The sequence below is a fragment of the Canis lupus genome, chromosome 31 (genome assembly GCF_011100685.1).
Source record: "Canis lupus familiaris isolate Mischka breed German Shepherd chromosome 31, alternate assembly UU_Cfam_GSD_1.0, whole genome shotgun sequence".
NCBI classification, from domain to species: domain Eukaryota; kingdom Metazoa; phylum Chordata; class Mammalia; order Carnivora; family Canidae; genus Canis; species Canis lupus.
The window spans coordinates 6,135,645-6,150,521 of NC_049252.1; positions in this window are offsets into that span (position 1 = coordinate 6,135,645).

Sequence of the window (14,877 nt, forward strand, 5' to 3'; positions counted from 1 at the left end):
TGGGTCTATTAGTAGATTTTCAATTCTGTCCCAACAGTCCATTTATGTCTTTGCTCCAAGGCACAATGTCATTATATTACAGCATTATAATAAGTATTGTAAATCAGGTAGTATGTATTATTTTCAATGTTTGTTTTGGTTAGTCCAAATCTTGTGAATTTCCTTACGAATTTTTTAAGAATCAATTTAGAAATTTCTAAAAACACTTTACCAGGATTTTCACTGGGATCTCATTGATTCTATAGATTAGCATGGGGAGAATGATCATCTTAACAATATTGATTCTTCTTTTTTTTAATATTGATTCTTCTTATCATTGAACGTGTTGTGTCTCTATATTTAAGTGTCTGGAAACATTATTTTGTAGCTTTCAGTGTACAGAATGTGAACACAGGCCAGGGGCTCAGGGAAGGGGGGAGTAGGTCCCTGTTAAAGGGAGTGGTACAGAGTCCTCCTCAGAGGTAGTATGGTGTAGACAGGACAGGAACAGAGCCCATCTTCTATCAGAACTCTATTTTGGCACAGTAACAGCTGTGATCGTGCTGACCTTTCTGGGCTGCTTGGAACCATTCTAGCACATGGCAGTGGGACAGGGTGTGGTGCCAAGATCGAGAGCCTGGTGAGGTTGGGGTGAGGAGGCTTGCTGTGGACTGGCTTGGATTGATTTGAGCTTTTAAAGGCCCTGGGTGGAAGCACTCGGACTGAAGCGGCAGCTGTTTCTCTGCATCATGGCCCTTGGGGAGTGGGGCCTAAGTGCTTCATCTGTAGAACGCGGGGTCTCGGGGAGGGTGGACCGTGGTTGAAACCAGCCCCAAGATGCTAACACACCTCTGAGGTGATACTGTCCCTTGGGTCTGGGTACAATCATTGGAATTGCCTGGAGCAAGTTTAAATACTTGTCACGAAAGCTTCTGAGCTTCATCACTTTGTATCCAGCTGCATCCAGGCCTGAGGCAGTGGCCACTTGACACCAGGAGCCACTTAGTGCCCCTTTGGATCTTGAGCAGAGAAGCAAGGCTTGGGGGAGGAGGGGGTTGGGAGCTGATACTGAGTGCCTGCAGCATCTACTCTGTCTTCACTATTCAGAACTTGTAACTAAAATATTTAAAGAAACTGATTTTAAATGCAAATTAAAGGGCAAATGTTCTCAAAAGGAAAAAAAATATTAAATTCAGATTTATTCTGAAGTATTTCATATTTTATTTTTAAAGATTTTATTTATTTATTTGACAATGAGAGCACAAATAGGGGAAAGGAGCAGGAGAGGGAGAGGGAGGAGCAGACTCCCCACTGAGCAGGGAGCTGACACAAGATTCCATCTGAGGACCCCAAGATCATGACCTGAGCCAAAGACAGACACTTAACTGACTGAGCCATCCAGGCACCCCTAAAGTACTTCATATTTTTAAAAATGTTCTTGCAGCTACAATCTTTTAAAAATTTCAATTACCTCTCATTAATTGCTAATGTACAGAAACAATTGATTTTTGTATTTTGATCTCATATTCTGTAACTTCATTAAACTCACTAGTTCTAATAGGTTTTTTCCAGGTTTCCTTATAGATAATCACATAATTTGCAAATAAGTACTTTCTTTCCAATTTAGATGACATATTTATGTCCCAAAATGCACTGTCCAGAACTTTCAGTACAATACTGAATGGAAGTGAAAGAATGGACATCCTTGTGTTGTCCCTGATTTTAGAAAGAAATCATTTAGTCTTTTACCATTATGTTAGCAGAAGAACTTTTGTAAATGACCTTCATCAGGTTGAGGAAGGTCCCTTCTTTTCATATTGATTGATGAGAATTATGATCAGAAATGGATGTTGGATTTTGTCAAATTCTTTTCCTGTGCTTATGGAAATTATCAAATGATTTTTCATATGGTGAATTATATTGGTTAATTTATAAGTGTTAAACCAACCTTGCATTCCTTAGATAACCTTACATGTTCATGATATGCTATCCCTTTTAAATATGATTAAAATTTATTTAATAATTTTCTAAAGAACTATTTTTTGCATATAGGTTTATAAAGGATATTGGTGTGTAGTCTTCTTCTTTTTTTTGTAATATCTCTGTCTGATTTTGTTATAATGGTAACGATGGCTTTATAGAATGAGCTGGGAAGTATTCCCCACTCTTCAATTTTCTGGAAGAGTTTGTGCTGCATTGTTATTCTTTCTTCCTTAAAAGTTTGCTAAAAATTAATCAATGACATCACCTGGGCTTTCTTCACAGGAAATTTATTAGTACAAATTTGATGTCATATATATACATATACATATTTGTGTGTGTGCATGTATATTTATAAATTTTTTCTTCTTGAATAAGCTTTAGTAGTTTGTGTTTTTCAAGGGCTTTTTCTATTTTGTTTCAATTATTGAATTTATAGGCATAAAGTTTCTCATAACAACCCTTTAATGCCTTTTTAATATTTGCAGAATCCATAGTGATGTTCTTGCCTCCATTCTTGATATTGGAATATTGGTAACTTGTGTTTATCCTCCCTCCTTTCCTTTTTCCCCTCCTTCCCTTTAATCAATCTGGCTATCGGATTACCAATTTTATCAATCTTTTCAACAAATTCGGTTTTGATTTCTTTGGTTTATTGATTTTTTTTTCCATTTCATTGGTTTCTGTCTTCATCTTTTAATTTCTTCTACTCAGTTTGGTTTAGTTAGCCTTTCTTTTTCTAATGTCTTAGTGTAGAAGCTGAGATCTCTGATTTGAGACCTTTCTTCTCCAACAGGTGCTTAATGCTATACATTTCCTCCTAAGTACCACTTTAGTGGCATCCCAGAAACTCTGTTATATCGTGTTTTCATTGCAATTTATTATAAAAAATTTTCCAATTCTATTACTTTGTATTTAATTCACGTGTTATTCAGAAGTGTGTTATTTATTACCAATTATTCGTGTATTTTCCAGATATGTTATTCTTGTTGTTTTCTCATTTAATTATAGTCACAGAATACACTCTTTATAATTTTAATCCTTTAAAGTTATTGAGACTTGTCTTATCCATAATAATCTATCTTGGTAAATTTTCCATGTGCACTGGAAGAGTATGAATTCTACTTAAATTGGAGGGCGTGTTATAGCAGTGCCCATTAGGTTAGTGCATTGAAAATGTTATACAAATATTCTATACTGTTACTGATCTTGTCTATTTATTCTATTGTATCCTGAGAGAAAGGTATTGAAATCTCTACTGATAATACTGTATTTGTCTATTTCTTCTTTTGCTTCTATTAGTTTTTGCTTTATGTATTTCAAAAATCTGTTATTAGATGCAGAAAGATTTATAATTACTGTGTCTTTTTGATAAATAAATCCCTTTATCATTATGAAATTATCTTCTTTATTCCTGATAATATTATTTGCCTTGAAATACTTGGTCTGATATTAGTTTGGATGCTCCAACTTCATTTTGAACAGTAATAGCATAGCATCTCTTTTGTATATTCATATTTAAAGTGAATTTATTATAGGCAAAATTGAGTTGGGTCTTCTAATCTGACAATCTCTTTTTCATTGGAATGTCTGCACCTATTAAAGTTAATATGATCATTGCTATATTAGATATAAGTTTATCATCTCCTATTTGTTTTCTTTTTGTCCTTTCTGTTCTTTGTTCCATTTTCCTGCCTTTTCTACCTTCTTTTGGACTCAGTATTTTTTGGTGATTCTGTTTCATCTTCTTTGTTGGATCATTAGTTATAATTCTTTGGTTTTTTTATTGATTGTAGTAAGGTTCATAGTATATATCTTTAGCTTACCACATTCCACTTAAAGTGATTTTTTTATATCACTATATGTACATGGAAGATGACAACAGTTTACTTTCAGTTTACTTTCATTTCTACTTTCTAGTCTTTACTATTTTTTCATTTATTTCACTTACACATGTTATAAAACACACAGTAATTTTGTTTAAATGGTGAACTGTCTTCTGAAGAATTGTAAATTATAAGCAAAAACTCTTTTTTTTTTTTTTTTTTTTTTTTTTTTATACTCATCTAATTACCTTTCCCAGTGTTCCTCATTCCTTTAGATGTTTATTTTCATCTGGCATCATTTTTCATCTGTTTGATAAATTTCTTTTCAGTTTATTGTAGCATAAGTCCCCTCAAAATTATTTTTTCAGCTTTTATATGTCTGAGCTATTATTTTTTGCATTTATTTTTGAAAAATATATTCACTGGGTAATAAATTCTAGGTTGTCCTTTCTTTCACATTTTTTAAGATGTCCCTCATTGTTTGAATTTTTCCAATGAGAAATTTGCTGTCTTCCTTATTTTTGTTTGTATACATATCCTTTTTGGCTGCTTTTAAGATTTTTCCTTTGCAACTGGTTTTAAGCAATTTCGTTATGAAGTGTGTTGATGTGATTTTCTTCACTTTTTTTGTGCTTAAAGCTCATTTAGCTTCTTGGAATGTGGGTGTTTAATTTTTATGAAATTTGAAAAAAATGGCCATTGTTTCTTTAAATTTTTTGTTTGCTTCTTCTCTTTTCACTACTTCAGGGATCCAATTACATATTTAAAAGGTTGCTTGAAGTTGTTCCAGAACTCACTTGATGTGCCTGCATTCTTTTAAAAAATTGTATTTTCTCATTGATTAATTTTTGAGAGAGCAAGAACGTGCTTGTGTAGTGGTGGTAGGGGGTGCAGAGAGAGAGAGAGAGAGAGAGAGAGAGAGAGAATCTTAAGCAGGTTCCACACTCAGCACAGAGTCCAGTGTGGGGCTTGATCCCATGAACCTGAGATCATGACCTGATCTAAAATCAAGAGTTGGATGCTCAACTGACTGAGGCACCCAGGCACCCCATATTTTCTGTTTTAAATTTTGCATAGTTTCTATTTCTTTCTTCAGTACCCTAAATTCTCACTTCAGATGTTGTAGCTTTCACTTCTACCAGTTTGATGTGGGTCTTTTTCATATCTTCAGTATTTCTATTTAACTTTTGGATACATGTATTCAAGGCAAAATAACCCATGTTTATTTCTTGGGTCTGCTAATTCTAACATTGATGTCAGTTTTACATCAGTTTTGATTGATTGATTATTCTCTTCAGTATGTATCAGATCTGCCTGCTTCATTGCATGTCTCCAAAGCTTTGGTTGGGTGCCAGACCTTGTGGATTTTACTTTCTGAGTTTTCTTATTCATGTAAATATTCTTAAGCTTTGTTCTTGTATGCAGTTAAAGGATCTTGGGATTAGATCCTTTATAGTCTTGCTTTTTTTTTTTTAATAGTCTTGCTTTTATGACTTGTTAGGTAGCCCCAGAAAAGTACTCAGCACAGGGCTAATTATCCCCCATTACTAAGCCAAGGCTTTTCTGAGTACTCTACCCAATGCTACATGAATTATGAGTTTTTCTGGCATGGATATATGGAACAGGTAGTTTTCCTGGCCTGTGTGAATGTTGTGCACTGTTTGCTTTAATTCTTTTGGATGGTTTTCACTGCCTCTGGCAATCTTCTCAAAAGCAAATGCTATCAGTACTCTGGGGAATATTCATCAGAGACCTTCTACATGACTCTGGGTTATTTGTCTATACAGGTCTCTCTTTTGTGGTGTTGTCCTGTGAACTCTAGGCTGCTTTTCTCTCTGGATCTCCACTTCTCCAGGCCAGGTTCTGCCTATATTCTTCTTCTCTGAACCATAGCTTAGAAATTCTCTCATGGAAGTAGCTGGGACATTTGTAGGGATTACCTCAGATATTTTCTCTCTCCTGGGATCACTGTCTTTGGTTGCCCGATGCCCAGCATCGTGATTTGATATTGTTGTTGTTTCCTGCAGGAGGGTAAATCAAGTCCTTGTTACTCTGTCTGATTTGAAACTGAAGTCCCAGCTGATCTTAATAATGGAAGTGGGACATTGGAAGATTAAGAAATCTATATATAGTTCTACTGCAGAAAATCCAGCTTATGGTAAAATATTGAATCAAAGTTTCTTTCTACATACACATACATATGTATATCTTTTTTATTTAAACTACATTATCCTACTCTGAGGAAGTATCAAGTTTAATGAGCATGAAATTCAATTCTAAATACTGTTTGCTTAAAAAATAAGAAAAAAACAAACAAACAAACAAACAAACAAAAAACCTGATACTGCCAGAGTGTCTGTCATTTAATAGGTAGTGATAACTTCATAGAAATGTATACCTCAAATCCCTCCTCTACAATCCTTTTATATTAGAACTATTCTTAGATCTTAAAGAATTTTCTGACCTCATCCCACTAAGGAAAAATTTCAACCTTTACCTGTCAAATACTTTTTTTAGTATCAAAAGTATAGTATAGCTAGTAGAGTACTGAGTCAGGTGAAATGATAAACTCTCTCATGAAATAATTTAATAAGTTTGGCCTAGGAAATGTTACCTTCCTACACAAGAGTTAATTTAGGAGGTGTTCGTGAATGCAGGTAATGCAGAGATATCTCCAAGATTAATTATCTCCGAAGAAGTTCCCCAAAGAAGTTTTAATATAGGTAAATTCATACTTAGATTATTAATTTCATCTAAAGACAGAATGTTTGTCTAAAAACATCCTTAGTATTAAAACCAATATCAAATAAATAACCTTGGTTTCACTGTAATATCTTTGAACACTAGGAGTCTTTTCAAGTTTAAAAGGCATTGTTACAGGATCACCAGGGTGGTACAGTTAGTCTCGATTTAGGCTCCAGTGGTGATCTCTGGGTCCTGAGATCAAGCCCCGCCCCAGGGTCCGTGCTCAGTAGGAGTCTGGGACTCTCTCTTCTTCTGTCCCTTTCTCCCCAATCTGCTCTCTTTCTAAAATAAAATTTTTAAGGCATTACCGCAACTGCTAATAAAAAAAAAAAAAGAGAAAATTTTGAAAATAGGATACATTTCCAGAAAAGCAGGAAACATTTGAATAAAAATCGATGGAAGCAAATAGTGGAAGAATTGAATTAGAAAGAAACTTCAAAGTGTTCAATAGCTTAAGTAACTCAGTGTTATGAAAATTTTGTATTTGAAAAAGGGATTTTATTAAAATTTTTTTGAGAATCAAATAGTCTAAGGAAAATAAATGACCTCAAAGTAAGAAAAAGAAATTCTTAAAATCTAGGTCATTTACCTGAGATTTCCTATATTTCTTGTAGTTTTGTGCTTTAAACTTTTTGACGCGTCACCTAGAGACAGTCACTTTTTTTTTTTTCACTGAAGATCAAGTTATCAGCAAAGTACAAAATGGTAATTAAAAATTTCTAGTTCAGTACCAGGCACACATTGTTCTTTTAATGAATCAGATTATCTCAACTTTGTAAGGATTAATTAGGCACTTGTAGCAGTTCCTTTAAATTTCTCAGAGCACTATGCCACCAGATAACTAAGCAGCAGCCTTGTAAACTCAGTTAACAGAAGCTCAAAAAATCCATTACACTTAATTCACTAGAAGAGTCAGAAGTTTTTTATTATGACGTTCTTAATATTATCATGTTTTCATTTAATATTAAAGCTTGTGTAAGCACTAAATACCATTAGCAAAGAGGGTAAAATTAATATTGCAATATTTTTCTTTCAGAAAAAATTAAAATTATAGAAAAATACATATAACAATAGTTTTTGAAACCTGCATATTTTCTCTCTCCAAAACTAATAAATAGTAAGATTTTAGAAATATAGGTATTAGAAGTTTAAGAAGAATTATTTTGGAATAATTTCAGATTTATAGAAAAATTGCAAAGACAGTATAAAGTTTCTATATACCTTCACTGAACTTTCTCAATGCTAACATCTTTTACAAATGCATATATTAAAATTAAGATACTAACACTGGCACAATGCTATTAACTAAGCTGCAGATTTTATTAATATTTCACCTTTTTTAAATTCTAGGATCCATTCCAGAACATCACTTTACCTGTATGTGTATGTACATATGTATGCATGTATGTACTTTTATTTTCTATCAAACACAACTTTAAACTTTGTCAGAACTATACATATATTTTTTCTTTCCATTAATCTTTATTTTATTTATTTATTTATTGGAGATTCATTTATTTATTTGAGAGAGAGAGAGAATGAGTGTGCAGGGGGGAGGGGCAGAGAGAGAGAGAGAGAGAGTCTTAAGCAGACTCCACACTCAGCTTGGAGCCCCACACAGGACTGGGTCTCATGACCCTCAGATCACAATCTGAGCCAAAACCAAGAATCAGACACTTAACCAACCACACCATCCAGGTGCCCCTATTTTATTTATTTTTAAATTGAATTAAATTAAATACAATATTACATTAGTTTTAAGTGTAAAAGATAGTGATGTTATTTTTATTCATTATGAAATGATTACCATGGTAGGTCTAGTTACTATCTGTCACCACACAAGGTTCTTACACAGTATTGATTATATTCTCTCTGCTGTATATTATATCCCTGTGACTTATGTATTTTATAACTAAGTTATTTTATAACTGGAAGTTTGTACCTCTTAATCCTTCACTGATTTTGTGCATCCCTCCACCAACCTGCTCTCTGGCAACCACTAGTTTATTCTATCTATGAGTCTGTTTCAGTTTTGTTTTGCTAGTCCATTTGTTTTGTTTTTTTTATATTCCACATATAAGTAGAATCATACAGTTTTTGTCTTCCTCTGAGTTATTTGACTTAACACAACAGCCTCTTAGATCCATCTACATTGTCATAAATGGCAAGGTTCAATTCTTTTTTATGGCTAAATAACATCTATATGTAAGTGTTATCCATTTATCTATCAATAAGCACAGGTTACTTTCATATCTTGGCTATTATAAATAATGCTGCAGTGAACATAGAGGTATATATATTTTCTTTTTTTAATGATTTGTATTTATTTATTCATGACAGAGAGAGAGAGACAGAGACAGAGAAACAGAGACACAGACAGAGGGCATGCAAAGAACCTAATGTGGGACTTGATCCCAGGACTTGGGGATCACACCCTGAGCCAAAGGTAGATACTCAACAGCTGAGCCACCCAGGCATCCCATATATATATATATATCTTTTAAAATTAGTCTTTTCATTTTTTTCTTTATCTAAATACCCAGAAGTGGAATGGCTGGGTTGCAATAATTTTTTAAGGAATCTCCATACTGTTGTGCATATTGGCTGCACCGATTACCGATTTAATTTCCACCCATAGTGCACCAGGGTTCCCTTTTCTCCATATGCTCACCAACACTTATTATTTCTTATCTTTTTGTTAATAGCCATTCTGATATGTCTGAGATAGTATCTCATTTTGGTTTTGATATACATTTCTCTGATGGTTACTGATGTTCAGCACTTTTTATATCTCCGTTGGCCATCTGTATGTCTTGTTCGGAAAAATGTCTCTTCAGGTCCTCTATTTTTTTCAATCAGGTTCTTTGTTGTTGTTGTCACCTAATTGTATGAATTATCTTTTTGTTTTAGGTAACAACTCCTTATCAGATATATCATTTGCAGGTATCTTCTCCCATTCAATAGGGTGCTTTTTTGTTTTGTTGATGGTTTCCTTTACTGTGCAAGAGCCTTTCAGATTGATGTAGTCCCATTTGTTTGTCTTTTCTTTTTTCTTGCCTGAGAAGACATATCAAACAAACAAACAAAAATTGCCAAGAGGAATGTCAAAGAACTTATTGTGTATGTTTTATTCTAGGAGTCTCATAGTTTCAGGTTTTACATTAAAGTCATTCATTAATCCATTTTGAGTTTATTTTTGTATATGGTATAAGAAAATGGCCCAGTTTCAGTCTTTTGCATGTAGCTGTCCAATTTTCCCAACACCATTTGTCAGAAAGACTGTCTTTTTTTCAATAATCTTCAAACATCTTCACTGGGAGTAGATTCCATTTGAAGAAACCACTTTCTTTGCTTATCCATAACTCTCCATCCATTCAAGTTTTATCATAAGACTGCAGCCATTCAGTCACATCTTCAGGCTCCACTTGTAATTTTAGTTTTCTTGCTATTTCCACCACATCTCCAATTACTTTCTTCACTGAAGCCTTAAACCTCTCAAAGTCATCCATGAAGATTGGAATGAACTTCTAAAATTGATATTTTGACCTCTTCCACTGAGTCACAAATGTTCTTAATGGCATCTAGAATGGTGAATCCTTTCCAGAAAGTTTCCAATTGACTATTCCCAGATCCATTAGAAGAATCACTATCTCTGGCAGCTATAGCCTTGTAAAAATGCACTCTTGGGGCACATGGGTGGCTCAGTCAGTTAAGCTTCTGCCTTCAGCTCAGGTTGTGATCCCAGAGTCCTGAGATAGTGACTTGCATTGGGTAGAAAGTCTGTTGCTCCCTCTCCCCCTCCCCCTGCTTGTGCTTGCTCACTCTCTCTCTTAAATAAATAAATTAAATTAAATCTTTTTTTTTAAAAGTATTTCTTATAGTTGCAGATTGGATGTTAAATTGACAGGCATTAATCTCCTTGTACATCTCCATCAGAGCTCTTAGCTGACTAGGCACATTGTTAATGAGTAATGTTTTGAAAGAAATCTTTTTTTTTTCTTTTTCTGAGCAGTTGGTCTCAACACTAGTCTTAAAATATTTGGTAAACCATATTGTAAAGAGATGTGTTGTCATCCAAACCTTGGTTTTCCATTTATAGGTCACAGTCAGAGTAGACTTAGTATAATCCTTAAGAATCCTAGGATTTTCAGAATGGTAAATGAGCATTGGCTTCAATTTCAAGTCATCAGCTGCATTAGCACCCTAACAAGAGTCAGCCTTTGAAGCCAGGCATTTACTTCTCCTCTCTAACTACAAAAGACCTAGATTGCATCTCCTTCCAATAGAAGGCTATTCTACCTACACTAAAAATCTATTGTTTAGAGTAGCCATCTTCATTGATTACTCCAGCTAGGAACTCCCGGATGATGTGCTGCAGTTTCTACATTAGTATTTGGTGCTTTACCTTGTACTTTAATGTTAAGGAAAAAGCTCCTTTCCTTAAAGTTCAGGAAACTGCCTTAGGTATCTTCAAACTTTCCTTCTGCAGCTTCTGCTCTCTCAGCCTTTATAAATTTAAAGAAAGTTAGGGACTTGCTCTTGATTAGGCTTCAGCTTAAGGGAACACTGGCTGGCTTGATCTTCTATCCAGATGACTAAAGCATTCTCCAAATCAGCAATAAAGCTGTTTGTTTTGCTTTATTATTTGTGTGTTCACAGAGGTATCACTTTACATTTCCTTCAAGAACTTTTCCTTTTCATTCATAAACTGGCTATTTGGCACAAGAAACCTTGCTTTTGGCCTAGTTCAGCTTTTGATATGCCTTCATCACAATCCTTAATCACTTCTAGCTTTTGATTTAAAGTGAGAGACATGTGACTCTTACTTTCACTTGACTCCTTAGAGGCCATTGTAGAGTCATTTATTGTCCTGATTTCAGTATGGTTGGGTCTCAAGAAATGGGGGAGGGGAGGCGAGAGAGAGAGAGAGAGAATGGCCAGTCAGTAGAGAAGTCAGAACATATACACTTACCTATTAAGTTCACCATTTTATATGAGTGTGGTTCATGACACCCCAAATTACAATAGTAAATCAAAGATCACTGATCACACAGATCACTATAACAAATATAATAAGAAAAAAATTGAATTATTGTGAGAATTACCCAAATGTGACACAGAGACATGAAGTGAGCAAATGCTATTGGAAAAAATGTCACCAATAAATTTGCTTGATGCAGGGTTGCCACAGACTTTCAATTTGCAAGAATGCAGTATCTGTGAAGTACAATAAAATGAGGTATGTGTGTACTACTAAGAGTCCAATACTACTATTATTTATTTTGTTGCTCAAATGATTCCTTCTCTATCTGGGACTCTTTCTGGTTGGTTCCTCTGTCCTTCTGACTTATCCCCCTGTTGTTTCTATCTCCTCCCCCTCCTTTTCTTCTTCTTCTCCTTCTTAACACTCTCTTTCTGGCACTCTTAAAATGCTCCAGGTTATCTTACATTTTCTCTACCAAGCCCTAGAATCACCATTTTTTTAAGGAGCTCTGGTTCTTTTTGTTGGAGAATGGTGTTCAGAAACTAAGATCTCAGTGCTGGGTATGTTTGTTGTTACTGTGATGTCACTGCTTCCATGTCCTCTCAGCAGGCAGAGCTAAGAAATATACGTATTATAAAATGCATATACACACATTTATCTCTTTGTAGGTGTGTGTAGGGGGGTAGGTGAGCTCATATCACTACCTCTGACTCTAAATTCAGAACTGCAGTGTTTATTCTATCACTCATTTGTAACTTCTATCTCTGATGGCATGAAATCTGGCTCAAGTTATCCACAACTTATTTACTTACTTGCTCAACCAATTGTGGTATGCATGCAGAGGAGCCTTAGAATTCCTGGTCCACACTACTGTGAAAAATAAATTTACCAACTAGAATATAGTGTTTATGTACAGTTCATTTTGTTTTTACCCTTAACGTAGCCAGTCAAAACAATATTTTCTGAATTTAATTTCGTTTAGCTTCTTTTTCTTCAATAACGTGGTTTCAAAAAGAATTATCTTGAGTAAAAAACATAATATGGGCAATATGGAATTTAGAAATGTAATGTTGCAAAAGTTCATCTTGAAGTTGTCATTAATTTTTACAGAACGGTACTCTAAAGCATTATAATCCATCAGATTATAACTCACTACAATATCAGAGCTCTTTACCTTTTAAGTGGACCAATTACAGCATTGTACCAAGTTCTATACAGCATTGTACCAAGTTCTACAAGAGTGAAGGCAGACTTGGGGAAGACTACCTGCCGTGACTTTTATTAGATACAGCCACAATAGCACAACTCTGCCTCCTCCCCTCTAAATTAATTGAGTTGCTTTGGTCTGCTACCCTTCTTGTCATGGTCTTGATATAATATTTTAATGTCACATCTTCCCAATGACGTGCTTTACTATATATTATAGAAAATGAAACTGAGGTTCTGAAAGTGACTTGTCCAAGGTCATATGGTTTATAAATGATAGAGCTGAAGCTAGAATTCAGTTGTATCCAAAGTCCAAATATATGAAAAATTATATAAGTGTTAGAACTTCATGTACTGCAGAATAATACAGTATGGTTGGGTGCATGATTAAGACACCCAGATATTTTGCTTTAGTCATTTTTTATAGTCTTTGAGTCATCCATTGTCTATTTCTTCACTGTCAGTTGGCTCAAACTATGCAACTCTAGAGATGTTTCTACCTGAAAAATATAAACAGGGTCCTATTCTAGTCAATTTTGTAATAGTTTATGATTTGTCTTTTGTCTCTAGGTAACTTGGCATGGTTATCTTACAATTTGAATAGATTGGCACTACTTGAATAATTTAGCTTTTACTTTGAACATGTGAAATAAAAGTGTAATTTCATTAAAATGTTTGAAGTTGCTCTAATTCCTATTCCATTTTTGTTTTGTTTTATGAGGATTTGGGAGCATCTAGTATGTACTCATTGGGACATTTGCACAGATAAATAATTTTCTGAGAATAGTTCTGGTTCTATCTAGCACCAAGCTTATCAAAGAAAAGCTTTTTTTTTTCTTTTCCCCCTATGAATAGTAATGGATTGATAGCTTCTTAAAATAAAATTAAAATATTTTTCCAAAGAAATACAAAATTTAAAATACCAAACACAAGATCCAATTTTGAATTGGTTATATTTTATATTTTTCAAATTGATATTGTATTTTTTCATTTTTTCTCAATTTCTGCATTTTTCTGTTTGTGAAGTGGTCCCAAGCATTTGTTTACCAGCATTGATCTATGGACCATATTGGTCACTGGTTAGAGGATTCCTTTAGAAGACCTCAGCTCAGTGTTAGTGCCCATCACATTCTAAGTCAGGTTTCACTGACATATTTTTTTTTTTCCACCTGGAGATGTGTTAACAATCCTCAAATCTTAACACTTTCTTACTTTTGTACTAATCCAAGTTATTGAAAAGCATCCTATATGGAAGATATTTCTCTTCTTTCCTTAGTATTGCCTTTACAGAAATATAAATGTTACCATTTATTAAATCATTATTATATGTTACATACAGTTTTAAATATCTTACACGTATTAAGTCATTTAATCCTCTCAATATGAAAGCAGGTACTATTATCATTCCTACTTTATAAAAAATGGAAACTGAGGCACAAAGAGATGGACTTCCCATGATCACATAGTGAGTAGCAGAGTTGAGATACAAACTCAGGCAGCCTGGCTCTTAAGTCTGTGTCCTTGCCTTGTCACACTGCTATCCACAAGAAGAAACTATTTGGAAAGTTCCTTGTGTTTATATAAAATTGGCTTCCGAGTACATGGTTCAAAACGTTTCTCAATACTTACCACTTACTGAGCCATTTTTCTTCTTATTCAAGTTTTTAAAATTTCAGTTAATTAACATATGGTGTAGTAGTAGTTTCAGTAATAGAACTTTGATTCATCACTTACATGTAACACCCAGTGCTCAATACAAAAAGCACACTCCTTAATAGCCATCCCATTTAACTCATCTCCCTGCCACCACCCCTCCAGCAACCTCAGTTTGTTCCCTATAGTTAAGAGTCTCTTATGGTTTGCCTCACTCTCTGTTTTTATTTTCCTCCCCCTCCCTTATGTTCATCAGTTTTATTTCTTAAATTCCACAAATGAATAAAATCATGTGGTATCTTTCTCTGACATCTTTTGCTTAGCATAATGCCTTCTAGTTCCATCTATGTTATTGCAAATGGCAAGATTTCATTATTTTTGATAGCTAATATTCCATTATATATGTATAAATATATATATATATATATACACATACATATATATGTGTGTATACACACACACACCATCTCTTTTTTATCCATTCATCAGCTGATTGATGTTTGG